Below are 15,066 nucleotides of genomic sequence, written 5' to 3'. Positions count from 1 at the left end.
AAATATTTCCAGACTACCCACCTAAACCCCCTCTAGGATGCACATCTTAACGTGGTGAGGGGGTTTGAGGGTGTTGAAGAAGCAGAGAGCGATGCCGTGAGGAGTCTAGACCAAGAGGCTAGACTCCTAGCAGGGGCACCCAAGGCGGAATGGTCAAAGCTGAAACACCAGACTAAGATGCATCCAAACTCAGAGGAAGGAAATGGTAAACCACCTCTGAATATCTCTTACCACGAAAACCCTATGAATAGAGTATCCAAAATGCAACACGAGATAGTGCTGGAAGATGAGACCCCCAGGTCAGAAGGCACTCACAAAGCTACTGGGGAAGAACAAAGGACAAGTACGAGTAGCACTGTGACTTATGACGCAGCTGGGTCAAAGCCGAAAGGAAGCCCAGAGGCTGATGTACACAGATGCAAAAGGAGGGTCCGGAGTTGTACGACATACACAATAGGAACATGGAATGTGAGAAGCATGAACCAGGGAAAGTTAGAAATTGTCAAGCAAGAAATGGAACATATCAACATTACAGTACTTTGCGTGAGTGAATTAAAATGGATGGAAATGGGACATTTTCAATTAGGCAATTACAAAATATTTTCTGCAGAAAATGAGAATTTAAGAAGAAATGGGGTTGATTTAATAGTGAGAAGTGATGTAGCAAAAGCAATTAGGAGCTACAACGCAAGCTCTGAGTGAGTTACATCAATGAGATTAAATGGGAAACCTATTAACATAGCCATCATCCAAGTCTATGCTCCAACGGCAAACACAGAAGAGGAGGAATTGGAGAGATTTTATGCAGAAGTAAAGGAGGAAATTGATCACACACCAAAACAAGATGTGCTGATAATCATGGGGGACCGGGATACAAAAGTAGGGAATAGAGAAGAATTAGGAATTGTGGGGAAATGGGGCTTAGGAGACAGAAATGAAGCAAGAGAAAGACTTATTGAATTCTGTGAAGCCAATAATTTGTTTCTTGTGAACACATTTTTTGAGCAACTGAAAAGACGACCATACACACGGACATCACTAAATGGTCAATATAGGAATCAAATTGATTATATAATTGGTAGCAGAAGATGGAAAAGTTCCATACTCTCTGAAAAAACAAGACCAGGAGCAGATTGCGGTACAGATCATGAACTGGTCATATCAAAAATCAGAGTAAACCTAAACAAGAACAAATCAATCATAATGCCAAAATACAATTTAAATAACATCCCAGAAGAATATAAAGATCAAATAAGGAACAGGTTTGAGGCTTTCAACATAGTTGACAGAGAATCAGAAGAACTTTGGAGTGAAGTCAGAGACATTATCAGGGAAGAATGCAACAAGACAATATCTCTAGTGAAAAAGAGAGAAAGACCTCAGTGGATGACTGATGAAATTCTTAAAATGGTTAAAGAGAGAAGGAAAGCAAAAGCAAGAGGAGATAGAAACATGGTTAGAACCCTAAATGCAACAATACAGCAACTAGTACATAGGGACAAAGAGAAATATTACAATGGGTATTGTACAGAAATAGAAGAGGACAACAAAAAGGGAAGAACAAGAGCCCTACTCCAAAAGATTAGAGAAATGAAAGGGAAATTTAAACCATGAGTAGGGATGTTGAATAATCAACAGGGAAACACACTGACTGACCGAGATGAAATAAAAGAAAGATGGATGCAATACTCTATAAAAGAGATGCCAGGATGACAGTTTCATTCATGGTGGAACCATATGATGAAGAACCAGAAATTTTAGAATGTAAGGTGAAAGCTGCTCTTAAAATACTTGGAAGAAACAAATCACCAGGAACAGATGGCATACCAACAGAGTTGCTACAAGCTACTGAGACTGCCCATTTGCTACCAAGCCAAGTTCAAGGTTCTAGTTTTGGTGTACAAAGCCCTATACAGCTTTGGACCAGGATAACTGAAAAACCATCTTACCCCTTATATTCCCAGTGGATCATTGCACCCTGCAGGTGAGGGCCTCCTGCAGATACCATCTTACCAGGAGGTCCGTTCAGCACAACATAGGAAACAGGCACCTACCCTGTGGAATTCCCTTCCCTTAAATATTAGGCAGGCATCATCTATTTGGTGCCTTTTAAAGACTTTCCTCTTTCAACAACGCTTTTAAGTTGAGATCTATCCCAGTCTGCGTCTGTGTTGGAATTGCTTTTTTAGAAGGATCCCAGGGAATGCAGTAATTATCGAACGATTGCCTTAATATCCCATACAAGTAAAGTAATGCTCAAGATTCTACAAGAAAGGCTCTTACCATATATGGAGCGAGAAATGCCAGACATCCACGCTGGACTTAGAAAGGGAAGAGGCACCAGAGATCATATCGTAAACATACGTTGGATAATGGAACAGACCAAGGAATTTCAAAAGGAAATAACCCTGTGCTTTATAGATTACAGCAAAGCCTTTGACTGTGTAGATCATGAAATACTATGGAATGCCTTAAAAGAAATGGGGGTGCCACAGCATCTGATTGTTATGATGAGCTGGACAAGAGGCTACTGTAAGGACAGAATATGGGGAAACCGACTGGTTTCAAATTGGAAAGTATGTGAGACAGGGGTGTAATTTATCACCCTATTTGTTTAATCTATACGAAGAACATATCATATGGAAAGCGGGATTGGACCAAGATGAAGGAGGTGTGAAAATTGGAGGGAGATATATCAATAATTTAAGATATGCAGACGATACCATACTACTAGCAGAAACCACTAATGATTTGAAATGAATGCTGATGAAAAGTGAAAGAGGAAAGCACAAAAGAAGGACTATAGCTGAATGTCAAAAAGACTAAAGTGATGACAACAGAAGATTTATGTAACTTTAAAGTTGACAATGAGGACATTGAACTTGTCAAGGATTAGCAATACCTTGGCACAGTCATTAACCAAAATGAAGATAACAGTCAAGAAATCAGAAGAAGGCTAGGACTGGGGAGGGCAGCTATGGCAGAACTAGAAAAGGTCCTCAAATGCAAAGATGTATCACTGAACACTAAAGTCAGGATCATTCAGACCATAGTATTGCCAATCTCTATGTATGGATGTGAAAGATGGACAGTGAAAAAAGCGGGTAAGAGAAAAATCAATGCATTTGAAATGTGATGTTGGAGGAGAGCTTTGTGGATACTATGGACTGCGAAAAAGACAAATAATTGGGTGTTAGAACAAATTAAACCAGAACTATCACTGGAAGCTAAAATGATGAAACTGAGGTTATCATGCTTTGGACACATCATGAGAAGACATGATTCATTAGAAAAGACAATAATGCTGGGGAAAACAGAGGGAGTAGAAGAAGAGGAAGGCCAAACAAGAGATGGATTGATTCCATAAAGGAAGCCACAGGCCTGAACTTACAAGATCTGAACAGGGTGGTTCATGACAGATGCTCTTAGAGGTCGCTGATTCATAGGGTCGCCATAAGTCGTAGTCGACCTGAAGGTACATAACAACAACCACCCACCTAAAAAAAACCAAAACCCTATTTGGCTTGGCATGGGAATGATAAAAGGTAGGGAGCAGCTTCGACTTCTCTGAATAAGGAGTTGCAAAAAAACTAATAAATTACAGTAGGGCGCTGCTTTACGGCGTTCCGGTTTATGGTGTTCTGCTGATGCGGCAGCTTTCAATCAGGGGAAATTCCCTGTTTTAAAGCCGATTTTGCCGTTTTGCTGCATTTTGCATCATTTTTGCGTCATTTTCACGCGATGCAACCCATTATAGTCAATGGGTTCCGCTTTACGGCGGGGGCCTGGTCCCTAACCCGCCGTATAAGTGGGGCCCTACTGTAATGGTAAATCAATCAGCCACAGATCAGAAATGATTAATTGTGACAATATTCCACATTCATTTTGCCTCTGTTGTTTTTTTTCTTTAAGACAAAGCACAACACAATGAAACCTGAAACTTTTGACATGCCCTTCCCCACCCCCAAACTACCCCACAACTACTAATCCTAGGAAGCTGCAACCTTTGGTCCTGGTGCCAAAATATTATTTTCAGCTAAACTCTTGAAATGGTCTTTAGCTGCTAGGCAAGGCTTGCAATGAACGAGATTTACATTCAAGAGAGAAACTTTTAAGGACATGACTTTGAAGAACATCAAAGATAAGTAGCAGCATCTTATTTTAGGACACTGATAAAATAAGACTCAGAATCACAGATGCTGTGATATTTCCCATCATGTAAGTGGTGCATTACTGCCAGGCAGTTATATAGTTCACAGGCTAAAATAAATGTCTTCCAACAAGGCTAGACATGACAAACACTATGTTTTCTTGCCAGATATAACAGCTACAGTGAGAGGAGCAAATAACGGCACATAACTGTAGCTCTCAGTTGGCCTGAAATCGTTATTCTGTACTTTTCTGTAGCTTTCTTTCTACTGAACATTTGCACAGTTCTTTGCGCGTATCTATCCTCTTTTCTCATCAGAGCGCTATCCCATCTATGTGTCATTCACAAATCTGTATGCAATCACTGACTATCTTTTGATCTTGCAGTAGAAAAATGCATACAGCAATTTTCTAAGTATATTAATACATCTAAATATATCAGGTTCAATCCCAAGCTTGGGTCTTAGTACAGACAAATCTATCACAGACAATTCTGTACTGCAGGAGTGGGGGAGCTCAGATCTGGAGACCAAACATGGCCTTCTGTGCACCTCTACCTGGGCCTTGGGATTTATGCCCAGGCCACACCCTAATCCCAAATCCTACCCACTCTTCCCAGGCCTGCTCCAGGCCCTCTTTGAGTGCTACTGTAATAATGCCACTTGATTGTCTGGACAGAGGTGTATGTGTGCGTGCACACACATGCAAAATCCTCTGACTTTTGCATGACTGAAATGTAGTCTACTGTACAAAACATTAAGAGTCATCTCTCACTCACTCCACATTTTGACTCTGACTCTGTGTATCGCTGGCATGAGCCTCTGGATGAGAGTCCACAAGGGGGGGACAGCCTTGGTCTGAAAAAAGGTTTCCCATCCCTGCCACACAGCATGAGCTGAGAGCCTGTATGGAGCTGAGAAAGACTTGAATGGGACTTACTGGAACCATATGGAACTAGTCAGTAGTTATCAGACTGAGAGTCAAGTTATATGTTTCATAGCAGCCACACGTAATATTGAAAGTTCTTCCTGGGGCCAGATATTAGGTTAAATATCATCCCTGAACAGATTGTTGCTGAGCCAATCTGACTCAGAATCACTGTCCAAGGTACCTGCATACTAGCAGACATAACTGTAGATGCTGATAATTAGGGCTCCAGACAGCAGCTGGAATTAAGGTTTCTAATATTTGTTCATTATGTGATCAATTTTGTAGGAGACTCCTGAAAGCTTCTGTTCATCTCGGAGACAGACATCTCTTCAACAAAGCAGTGAACTGGGTGAGGATAGTGTGCTATAAAGCCACACAGAGAAATTGAAGTCTTGGGTGAGCCTCTTCAGCCTTTCTTTTCCACATAATGGATTAATCAGAATCATTCAGTCATTCAGTTCAAGGAAAACTGTTGCATTCCTAATAATGATCCTGCCAGAAGCCACAAAACGAATCAACAGCAATAAAAAGGTAAGTGAGGAGGAAGAAGAAAGAAAGCCTCCTTGATTCCCACCATCAAGGACAGCCGTGCAGGATTTGCATAATTTGAACCTGGTAACACTGGATAAAGACCAAACAGAAACTGGGATGAAAGGGTGGTTCTCACCATTTGTTGCAGAAGCAGTTTTGGCATGCTTTGTTGGATCCCCTTCCCTGTGCTAGGAGGAGAAGGAGTTGATTAAATCCCATTCTAGTCAGAGGCTGGTATAAGCCCTTGTGGAAAATGAATGAACTCTCAGTAAGTCAATTCTCTCTCTCTCTCTCTCTCTCTCTCCCTCTCCCTCTCCCTCTCTCTCTCTCTCTCACACACACACACACGAGCCCTTGACATTCTGCGAAAAATCTGCTAAACCTACAAAAACGTTTCAGCAAAGGATAGCATATGACTCATGACTATTTCTTGCCTGCTATTAATAACATCTCTCTCTCTCTCCCTCTCTCTCTCTCTCAAGTATCTCACATAACCACCACACACACACTTGATAAAGGAAGTTCCATACCCACTGAACCCTCTATAATGTTTTTTTCATAAATGCAGTGTTTGCTTCTTAACTGACTTCTTCGTCTCTGTGCTTCGACTACTAACAGCAGCTGCTTTCAGTTTCTTATCACAACTGCTCTGCCTGTGCTTTGAAAACCCTTATACATTGTGACCTTATTCCTCAAATAAACTTTCATACTTCTGACTTATGCACCTCTTGGGAGTCAGACTGAAATGGCATATGTCCTATCAAGAATTCTGTGTATATTTATTTTATTTATTATTATTAAACTTATATCATTATACACTTATATAGGTGTGTATATCACCTAAATACTAGATCCCACTCCAACCAGCAAACAATGATCAACATCATATGCCTGTGTATGCTTCTACCTGTCCATCTTACTCCTCCTGAACCATTTCACTAACAAGGGCAAGAGAAGTATTGTCAGGAAGCTGAGATGAGTGGGATATTCGCTACTATATCCAGAAACCTGTCATCTGAGAGAGATTCCTCAAATGCCCTATCCCCCTAGGAACAACAGCAAGGAAAAATAAAATGCAGAGCTAAGGACTATTATAACATCAGTCAATTCTCTGTATTCTCTTCTGTTTACATGTCAAAAATTGCTCTCAAATTATCAAGCAAAAGTTACAAAACATCCAATTCTGAAGGGGGGGAAAGTCACAAGAAACCTCCACTTATAGGAAGGGCCCATAGCCCATGGTAAAGTACATTCCTTGCATATACAACAGGTCCCATGACAACTGAACAGGGCCAGGGTCTTGAGATAAGGTTATAGATGAAACAGTCAACACAGCAAAGGATCCAAAGGGACCAAGAAAGGGAGTAAGCAGTGCAGACAGAAAGATGGTAGCATTCCATTGTGGAAAAGGTGTGACCAAGATCATTTTTCCACTATATCAGGGATAGGGAAGGGATGACCCTCCAGATGATACTGGACTTCAGCTCCCATCGTCCTTGAGCATTGGTCATGCCGGCTGGGGCTGATGGGAGTTGGAGTCCAACAAATATCTGCAGGTTCCCCATTCTTGCCCTATATGGTGGGCATCTGCCTCTCATCATCTCAGGGATCAGCTATTTCTGAATATGATTGAAGGGCACAAGAGAAAAAGGCAGGGGCATGAATTAACAAGGCACATCAGGCAGCAGATGGAGATAAGGGCCAAAAGCAGAGCCAAGTTGAAGTTTTCTCAGACATTTTTCTAATAATTTTTTTATCACTCCCTTTGAAAAATGGCCACTTTGCAGATTTTGAAAACTCCCTACCATTATTTTGTGGCAACCACCATTCCCGCCCCCCCACACACACACACAATGTACTGGCACAGTGCCCTAGAAAAACACTGTGGAAGCATTGTGGAAGATGCAAAATGGTGGACAAGTTGCCAACCCAGCTGCTGCTGCCGTCACTGCTGCTACTGCTGCTGCCACTGCCACTTTCAGTGATAGCAAGAACAGCAAAACCCTTAGGAGAAAAAAGATATGCTATTGCCACTGTTAATTATGAGTCCCACACACACACACAAAAACTGTTAAGATAATTTCTCCTTCCCTTAGTTGCACATAATGGTTCCTTTCCCCAGTTTCTCTGTCTACAAATAGAATGGAGAATTTCAACAGTTGATTTGCACACAGCTGTAGTCAAAACGGCCAGACTGAGAGATGAATCAGGGGCCAAGGAAAATAACTGTGGAGCAAAATTATCTGGCAAAGGATGTGCCAGCTAAGGCCACATTTTTGAGGCATCTTACTTATATGGCCACAGAACTGAAGGGAAGAAAAAAGGTGCATGGTGAAATGGTTCAGATGATGTAGCAGACAGATAAGGCTCCAGAAGGAAGGAAGGAAGGAGGAGCTAAGGTACTAGGAAGAAACCAGCAAACCAACATAGCCAGCTACAGCCCACTGATAAAACTGTGTCTCCATATACATTCTCACTAGTAGGTGAAATTCTCTAGTAAAATCGCAATGCCTACAGCACATGCAAAAATTTCAGAAACAAGTTTACAACTCATCTTACCAAGAAATTATAGTAAGATTCTAGAATAAACTGTATTCATTGCTTGTCATTTTTAAGTTTGCAAGTCCAAACTGCTTACTCTGTGCACTGTTGAAAGTTATGGTTGAAATCATCACTGGATCAGTTTTCCTTGTGCTTTATGATGCCAGTTCTTAAAACAAGAACACTAAAAAGAAAACATCCTTATTATTAAATATCAGCACACTAGAGAAGGAACCATTGCCCAGATGTGGTTAATACAACATACTGGAAATCTAACGCAAAAATCCAGTTCTGGATTCTGCTTGTTATTGTTTAAGAAACCAGTATTTTCAGTTCCTAGTTTATTTGAATTTAATCAACAATGTTCACATTAAAAAGCATTACCTTTGGTATAATTTGGTCTGAAGTGCTCCATATATGCTCAGAACCACTTTCCTTGATTTCTTCATACATCCAGCATGGAATTCCAGCACTAAAAGAACATTTTGGGAGTAGCTCAAACAAACTCTTGACCAAGGTCATATATTTTGTTTTAAAGAACCTTTAAGCTATTCCATGGAACATGCAAAGTATGGGAGAAGATTTCTAGTGTGGACCACTACACAAAACCTCAGTTACTTATTTAGGTATTGTATCCTTTTCAATTGAATAATCAGTGCCTTGTGAATTCCACAAATTTTATACTAGACTGCACTTATACGTTATGCATTATTTGCAAAAAACAAACAAACTTGTGTCTCCCACACCCAGACCTACACTAATTTCCACGTTATGGTGACTGAATGTTAACATTTTCATGTTATTTATCAAAATGGTGTGAAAAATAAAAAGACAACTGCTGGTTCTCTATGCTCTACTTGCAGTGGACGTTCTACTTGAATAATGCTAATTTTAGCAAGATGAAACGTGACATATATTTTATATTAAAACCAGCAAGCTTACATGTGAACATGTCAGCAATCATCACATAACAGTATACAAATGCCCTGCCATTGGCAGTTCCTTTAGTGTGACAGATTGCCACATAGTATGGCAAGGATAAGCGAGTAAATTGAAAAAAATGCATGAGTGAATATGCAAAATGAGTATGAATGGGAAATGCCTTCATATAAGTGCTCAAGACAACCATCAACAGTGCTTTGCTATGCATTTTTATTCAGAAATAAGCCTACAATATTCAGTACTGCTTACCCTAGTAAGTGTGTTTCAGAATTGCAGCCTTAACAGTATGCTGTATTTTAAAAATTCCTTTAAATTGCTCTTGAAATTATATATTGCAATAAACAGATGATTTCTATTTCCTAGATGTAACTATAATTTGACATTAAATGAGCCACATTCCTCGACTTTACCCTTTGTCAGTTATGTGATCTTTCTGATTTTCTGAGAAAGGTACGTCAAGCACAACACAATGCTATACGGAAAGAAAGCAGACAGGTCAGCATCAAATCTATAAAAGTTCAAAGAGGATAAACTAATTAAATTTTAGAAGTGTAGGTGGTAGGTTAAACAGGCAGGGAATGAAGAATAAACTTTAAAGGGGGATAAAAACTAAATCAAAACAAAGTAAACAAGTACATTAAATGTAAGGAAGAATATCATAGCAAGACCACTGTTTTTATCTTGCCATTTTATGGGTTGCTTACCAATGGATTGTAGCATGTGCTCTGCATCAGATAATTATATCAAACGCAAGAATCAGACAGACAGCGTTCGCAGAAGCTTTTGTCAACAAGAATAAGTGGCCAAACAGATCCCTCTGTGATACCCACAATCGGGGCATGATGACAAAAGCCTTCCCCTATTGTTGCCCCACCCCCAGCAACTGCTATTCAGGTAACAATGCCTCCAAACCTGGAGGTTCCATAGAACCATAATGACTAATAACCATTGACAGACCTGTTTGCCTAGAAATGTGTCTAATACCTGTATTAAAGAACTATCTAAAGCCAGTAGCCTTCATAATTAATTATGCATTGTGTGAAGAAGTACATTAATTTATCCTAAATTTACTATTGGCCAATTTCATTTGGTTATCCAAAGTTCTAGTACTATGTATGTGTGCTGGAGAAACTAACCACTTTCTCTAAGCCGTGCATAGCTTTATAAACTTCTATCATCTTCCCTCTTAGCTGTTTTCCCCAAAACCTAAAATTCTTAAATACACAGCCTTTCCTCGTATGAAAGACATTCCAGCCTTTGGTTATTTTCTGCACTTTAAAAAAGAAATTATGATACTCTTTTTAAAATGTGGTGACCAGTACAGTACATCTAATTCTTCAAGCAACTGAACTATAATTTGCATGAGAGCAATGCTGGCTGTTTATTTTATTTTTAATGCCTTTCCTAATAATCCCTACCATGTAATCTTTAATTTTGTCACCACTGCCACACACAAGAGATGAGGTATTCTTCATCACAAACAAAAAGAGCTCTTTCCTGGATACTCACTGCCAGGTTAGATCATTGTATTTTAAACCAGCTCACTTGGCGGCCATTTTACTGATGCTTTTAATTAATCCCCTTATTCCCATCCTCCGAAGTTTGCTGTTTTAAGTAAAATGTGACCATGTAGGACTTTCCAAGCAACTTTCCATTTACATCCAAGTTAAAATTGATAACAGAGTTATTCTTCATCACTGCTTTGATGACACATCTCACACCAGGCCCTGGATTGAGTCCAGGGTCATTTCCTCTCTGGATAGTTTCAAGGCACAGTCATGCCACCTTCAGTTCCATGATGGAAGAAAGGCAGTATATTAATGTGACAAAATAAATAAATGTAATACATTTAGAGTATCAAAATTGTTTTCCCTTTATTGTGAAGGTAGTTGAATTTCCCATTACCACAACAGTTTCTCCTTTGGCTCTTTACCTAATTTTTCTCCAACTCAAGCTAGCCCTCATTGTTCTCTTTGGGTGATGCAATAGTATACCCCCAGCACTATATTGATTACCAGGCCTGGTGTTTCTCTTATATCCAGCCAAAAAGTTTATAACATCTCACAAATCTAACTTAAAAGCCATCCTAGTATGGTTACAACAGTCAGTTTTATGCGAGTTCCCTTGGGCCAGTCTGTCTGCTACACCTTATTCTTTTTACAGTCTCCTATTACATCAATAAATCATAATATGCATTCTGTCATCCCTCCTGCACAGCATATGCTATAAAGAGCAGATAGCTTTGAAGTTCCCTTCTGTAAGAATCCATTTGTTTCCTTCAGACCAGAATGTGTGTTCACTTAAAGCAATATACAGTTTTTTGGACTCACACTAGGATATAATTTTAATGCAAAGCAATTACTTATTAGCACTGTAATAAGATATTGGAAGATATAGGAAGGCCTGTGTATTACAAGTCTACCTTACAGGGAGAATGCCATGCAACTTTATGCATAGGGAGATGTGTGAAGTGCCACATCCATTGCTAAAGGCATTGTGCCTCTGGATACCAGTTGCTGAGAATCACGTATGTCCTATTGCAGGCTTCCTATAGACAACTGACTGGCCAACATGAGAACAGTATGTGGACTAGATGAGGCTTTGGTCTGATCAACTAGGGCTCTTCCTATGTTCCTATATTCATAGTAGATCTACTAATCCCCCAAGTGGGTTTCCTATCAGTAGAGGGTGGGTCACTCACTGTTAGAAGTATTGGGTTGATTCTTCTCCTATTGTATCATTTTCTCCAAGTCAGTGCTTTATTTTTTGTCTCATATCTCTGAGTGACATTCTAGGAGATAATTAGGGTGGGTATTGAACCTGCTTCTGGTTACCCCCAGTCTCCTGAGTGAGGGTAAATTCTTAGCCTCTCTCAATTGTGTTACAGATTGCAGCCCACTTACTTTGTCCTCTAGAACTCAATGGGAGGTAGCCACTGAAAACTGAGCCATCTCCTTTCTTTGTGCCCCCATACCTGCATCTATTTATTGATGCCTGGGTTACATATCTTGGTGTGCAACCAGAGTGTGATAGAAGATGGCTTTTAATGTATTATCAGTAAACTATTGCTTAACTGCCACTACTACCATAGGCGCTTTTGATGGCATTGTTTATCTTGCTGAACAGCACCTTTCAATTTGCAATTTCTTTAAAAAATCTTTCTTCTTTAATGATATGTTTCTTGCTAACTCTCTCAATCCCACATTTTCCATAGTCATTCAGGTTCTCTGCTGGTTCACATCAGGAATTATAAAACTGATCTCAAGGCTGATGCTGTTAGCGATCTCTGTAGGGCAGCCTGTTCTATCAGTACAAACAACAGTTCTAAATAGAAGCCAAGTCCCAGGTGCCACGTTTTCTTAAAATGGGTGGTGTTTGAAGAGAACAAAGGACTTCACTCCTACTCAGTCCAATTCAATTCACAAAAACCTTGATTCATGTCTGTAATGTACAAACCCTAACATAGAATCTTCCAACTACCAAACATGGAAGATGTAAACTCCTTCTCAAGGACTGCAGTACAACCTAACTGCTACTAAACTTGTGTGCATTTCTCCTTACTTTAGAACCTTATATAGATTGCATATTTTTGTTATACTACACTAAACCCTTCTGGGGGTATGACTGGCAAAACTCAGCTGATGCAGCTTTCCCCAGCAAATATAGCCTCAATGCTAGTAAGCACTGCACCTGTTGAATTTCTTTCAATACAGCTGTTAAAATCAGAGACCCACCAGAATTTAAAGTGGTAACTCTTTCTAGAGGATTTGTATTCAGCTTCCAAAGCCATTAACCAGCAAAATGTCACCAAGAAACATCATTTTGAAGAATGGGATTATAGTACTGTCAACTTTGAAATGTGAACTGCAGATATTAATTGTGACCAATGAAAGAAATTTTCTTTGTAATGCATTGGTCTTAATTTGATAATATTTCAGTGGGAAGGAACCTTTTGGTAGTGTTTGAATCATGTATGTCCATTGCTAGCTGAAGCAATCAACATGCTTCTGGTGAATGGCAATAGCGTGATTCATAGGCAATAGCCACCAACCACATCTTCTAGTAGAAAGCACAGAGTGACTCCCCTTTACATTTGTAGTTGTTTTTCCTACCAGCTTGACAATTAGAGGCTAGAGACAGATAGAATTATCTTCTATTTGCTAGGAAAAAAAGAGACCAACATGTACCATCCACTATAAGAGAGGAAAACTGCTCACTACCGTTTTATTGCTTGTCTGAAATTAATTCTTATTTCCCAGCTCTTTACTGAATCCAGAGATTCTGATGCAGTCTGAATTAGGAATTGGAATTTCAACAGTGTGCACCTCAAAATAAGCTTGCATCAGTAAGTGAAAATAAAGCAGCTGGCCAAGAACCCACATAAGCCCTGTTGACAATCAATGTTATAGGCAAATGAGGAATGTGAAAGGGGAAGAGAACACTGCCAAGAATCTAGGTGCCTGTTTTGTGGAAAGGGAGCTTAAACAAAAGGGCTGTCTACAACACAAGAAATCCTTGATGTGGGACTGGTGAGGATATTACAGCACTCTGGGCAGAGAATAATCTCCCAGTCTTTAAATCACACCTAGTGCTTAAACCATGGCACCTAGAGTACACTCAGTTCACCATATCTCATTATAAATTATTACCTCATAAATTTTGGAGGTTGATGTTTAAAGGTGAAATGCAGCAGTACTGTGAAGAAGTAAGATGATTATACATTTATGATTAATAGCCATGTTTCCATATATATTAACCTACACCCAAATAATTGCAACAGTCTGTCATCTTAGGTATCTTGGATATAATGAATAAATATCACATTTGGGACCAAACTAGATGAGATGATGGAGATCCATGATTGGACCTCTCATCACATTTCATTTTTGCAAAAAGCAGCCATGTCTCCCCTGCAAAAAAAAAAAAATCAAGACTGTGGGCCCAGAAGGGAGGGACAGTTGACCCTTATGTACTACAGCAGCAGAGGTCAACATGGTGCCCTGCAGATGTTGCTTAACTACAAGTCCCATCATTTCTGTCCACTGGCCATGCTGGCTGCGACTAATGGGAGTTGTAGTCCAACAACGTCTGGAGGCACCATGTTGGCTACCCATATAGTACCGTTTTCGCTGCAGTTTGGCTTGTTAGAGAACACTTACCAACTACTCACAATTTTTACCTAACACGGCAAATAGCAGTATGAAGTATTGCAGAAAGAAAGAAAAAACACCCTTCAGCCACCAGTACTGCAGTCTCAGTGTGAATTCCCACCCACTGTGGCTGCTTCTTACAAAAGCATAAGACTAGAGATCTGATCACAGTTCTCCATCTTACCTAGTTTGTTTCTCAGTATGACCAGTGAATATTTTGCCTGGCAACTGGCTGCTCAAAGTTAACCCCCATAAGTTCATCTTTGTGTTTTCCCCAGAAAAAAAATGCAGTTGCTCAGGAAAGCTGCCAGGTTTCTGGAACATTGCTAGTGAACCTCAGTGTCTTTGTCCAAGCCTTCTGAAGCAACTGACAACATCAGAAAAAACTCCCAGTTAAAAGCTCCAAAGACCTCTGTTTGTCTTATAGGGGAAGGAACAATGAGGCAAAGACTCCAATGTTTATTCATTGCATTTTTATCCAGCCCTTCCTGTAAGCTCTTCTCATAACAGCAGCACACAATGTTTTTTGTATCCTCACCATTTATCATCACAACAACCTTGTGTGATAGGTTAAGCTGACAGCTACTGATTGACTTATTTTATTTATTTATAAAAATATTTGTATACTGCTATTTTGTGAAAAACATCAAAGCAGCTTACAATACGTTAAAAAAAGTGACAGAATAAAAACATTGAAATACAATAAAAACAAAGATCAACCGTTGTGAAAAAAGCATCGTCTTAATTGCCTGCATAAGCCTAGCGGAACAGAAAGGTTTTCAGCAGGTGCTTAAAAGTTAAACAGAAGATGCCTGCTAAGTCT

The 15,066-nt window shown here is 39.7% G+C and overlaps 1 protein-coding gene across 5 annotated transcripts in view; it reads right to left on the bottom strand.

Annotated features, from left to right (window-relative positions):
• Positions 1-15,066, bottom strand: part of FRMPD4 (FERM and PDZ domain containing 4) — a 404,750-nt gene that overhangs the window by 305,958 nt on the left and 83,726 nt on the right. The gene's annotated exons all lie outside the window — the stretch shown is intronic.

This window comes from Rhineura floridana, chromosome 5 (genome assembly GCF_030035675.1).
Source record: "Rhineura floridana isolate rRhiFlo1 chromosome 5, rRhiFlo1.hap2, whole genome shotgun sequence".
NCBI classification, from domain to species: domain Eukaryota; kingdom Metazoa; phylum Chordata; class Lepidosauria; order Squamata; family Rhineuridae; genus Rhineura; species Rhineura floridana.
This window is presented reverse-complemented; position numbering and strand designations above follow the sequence as displayed.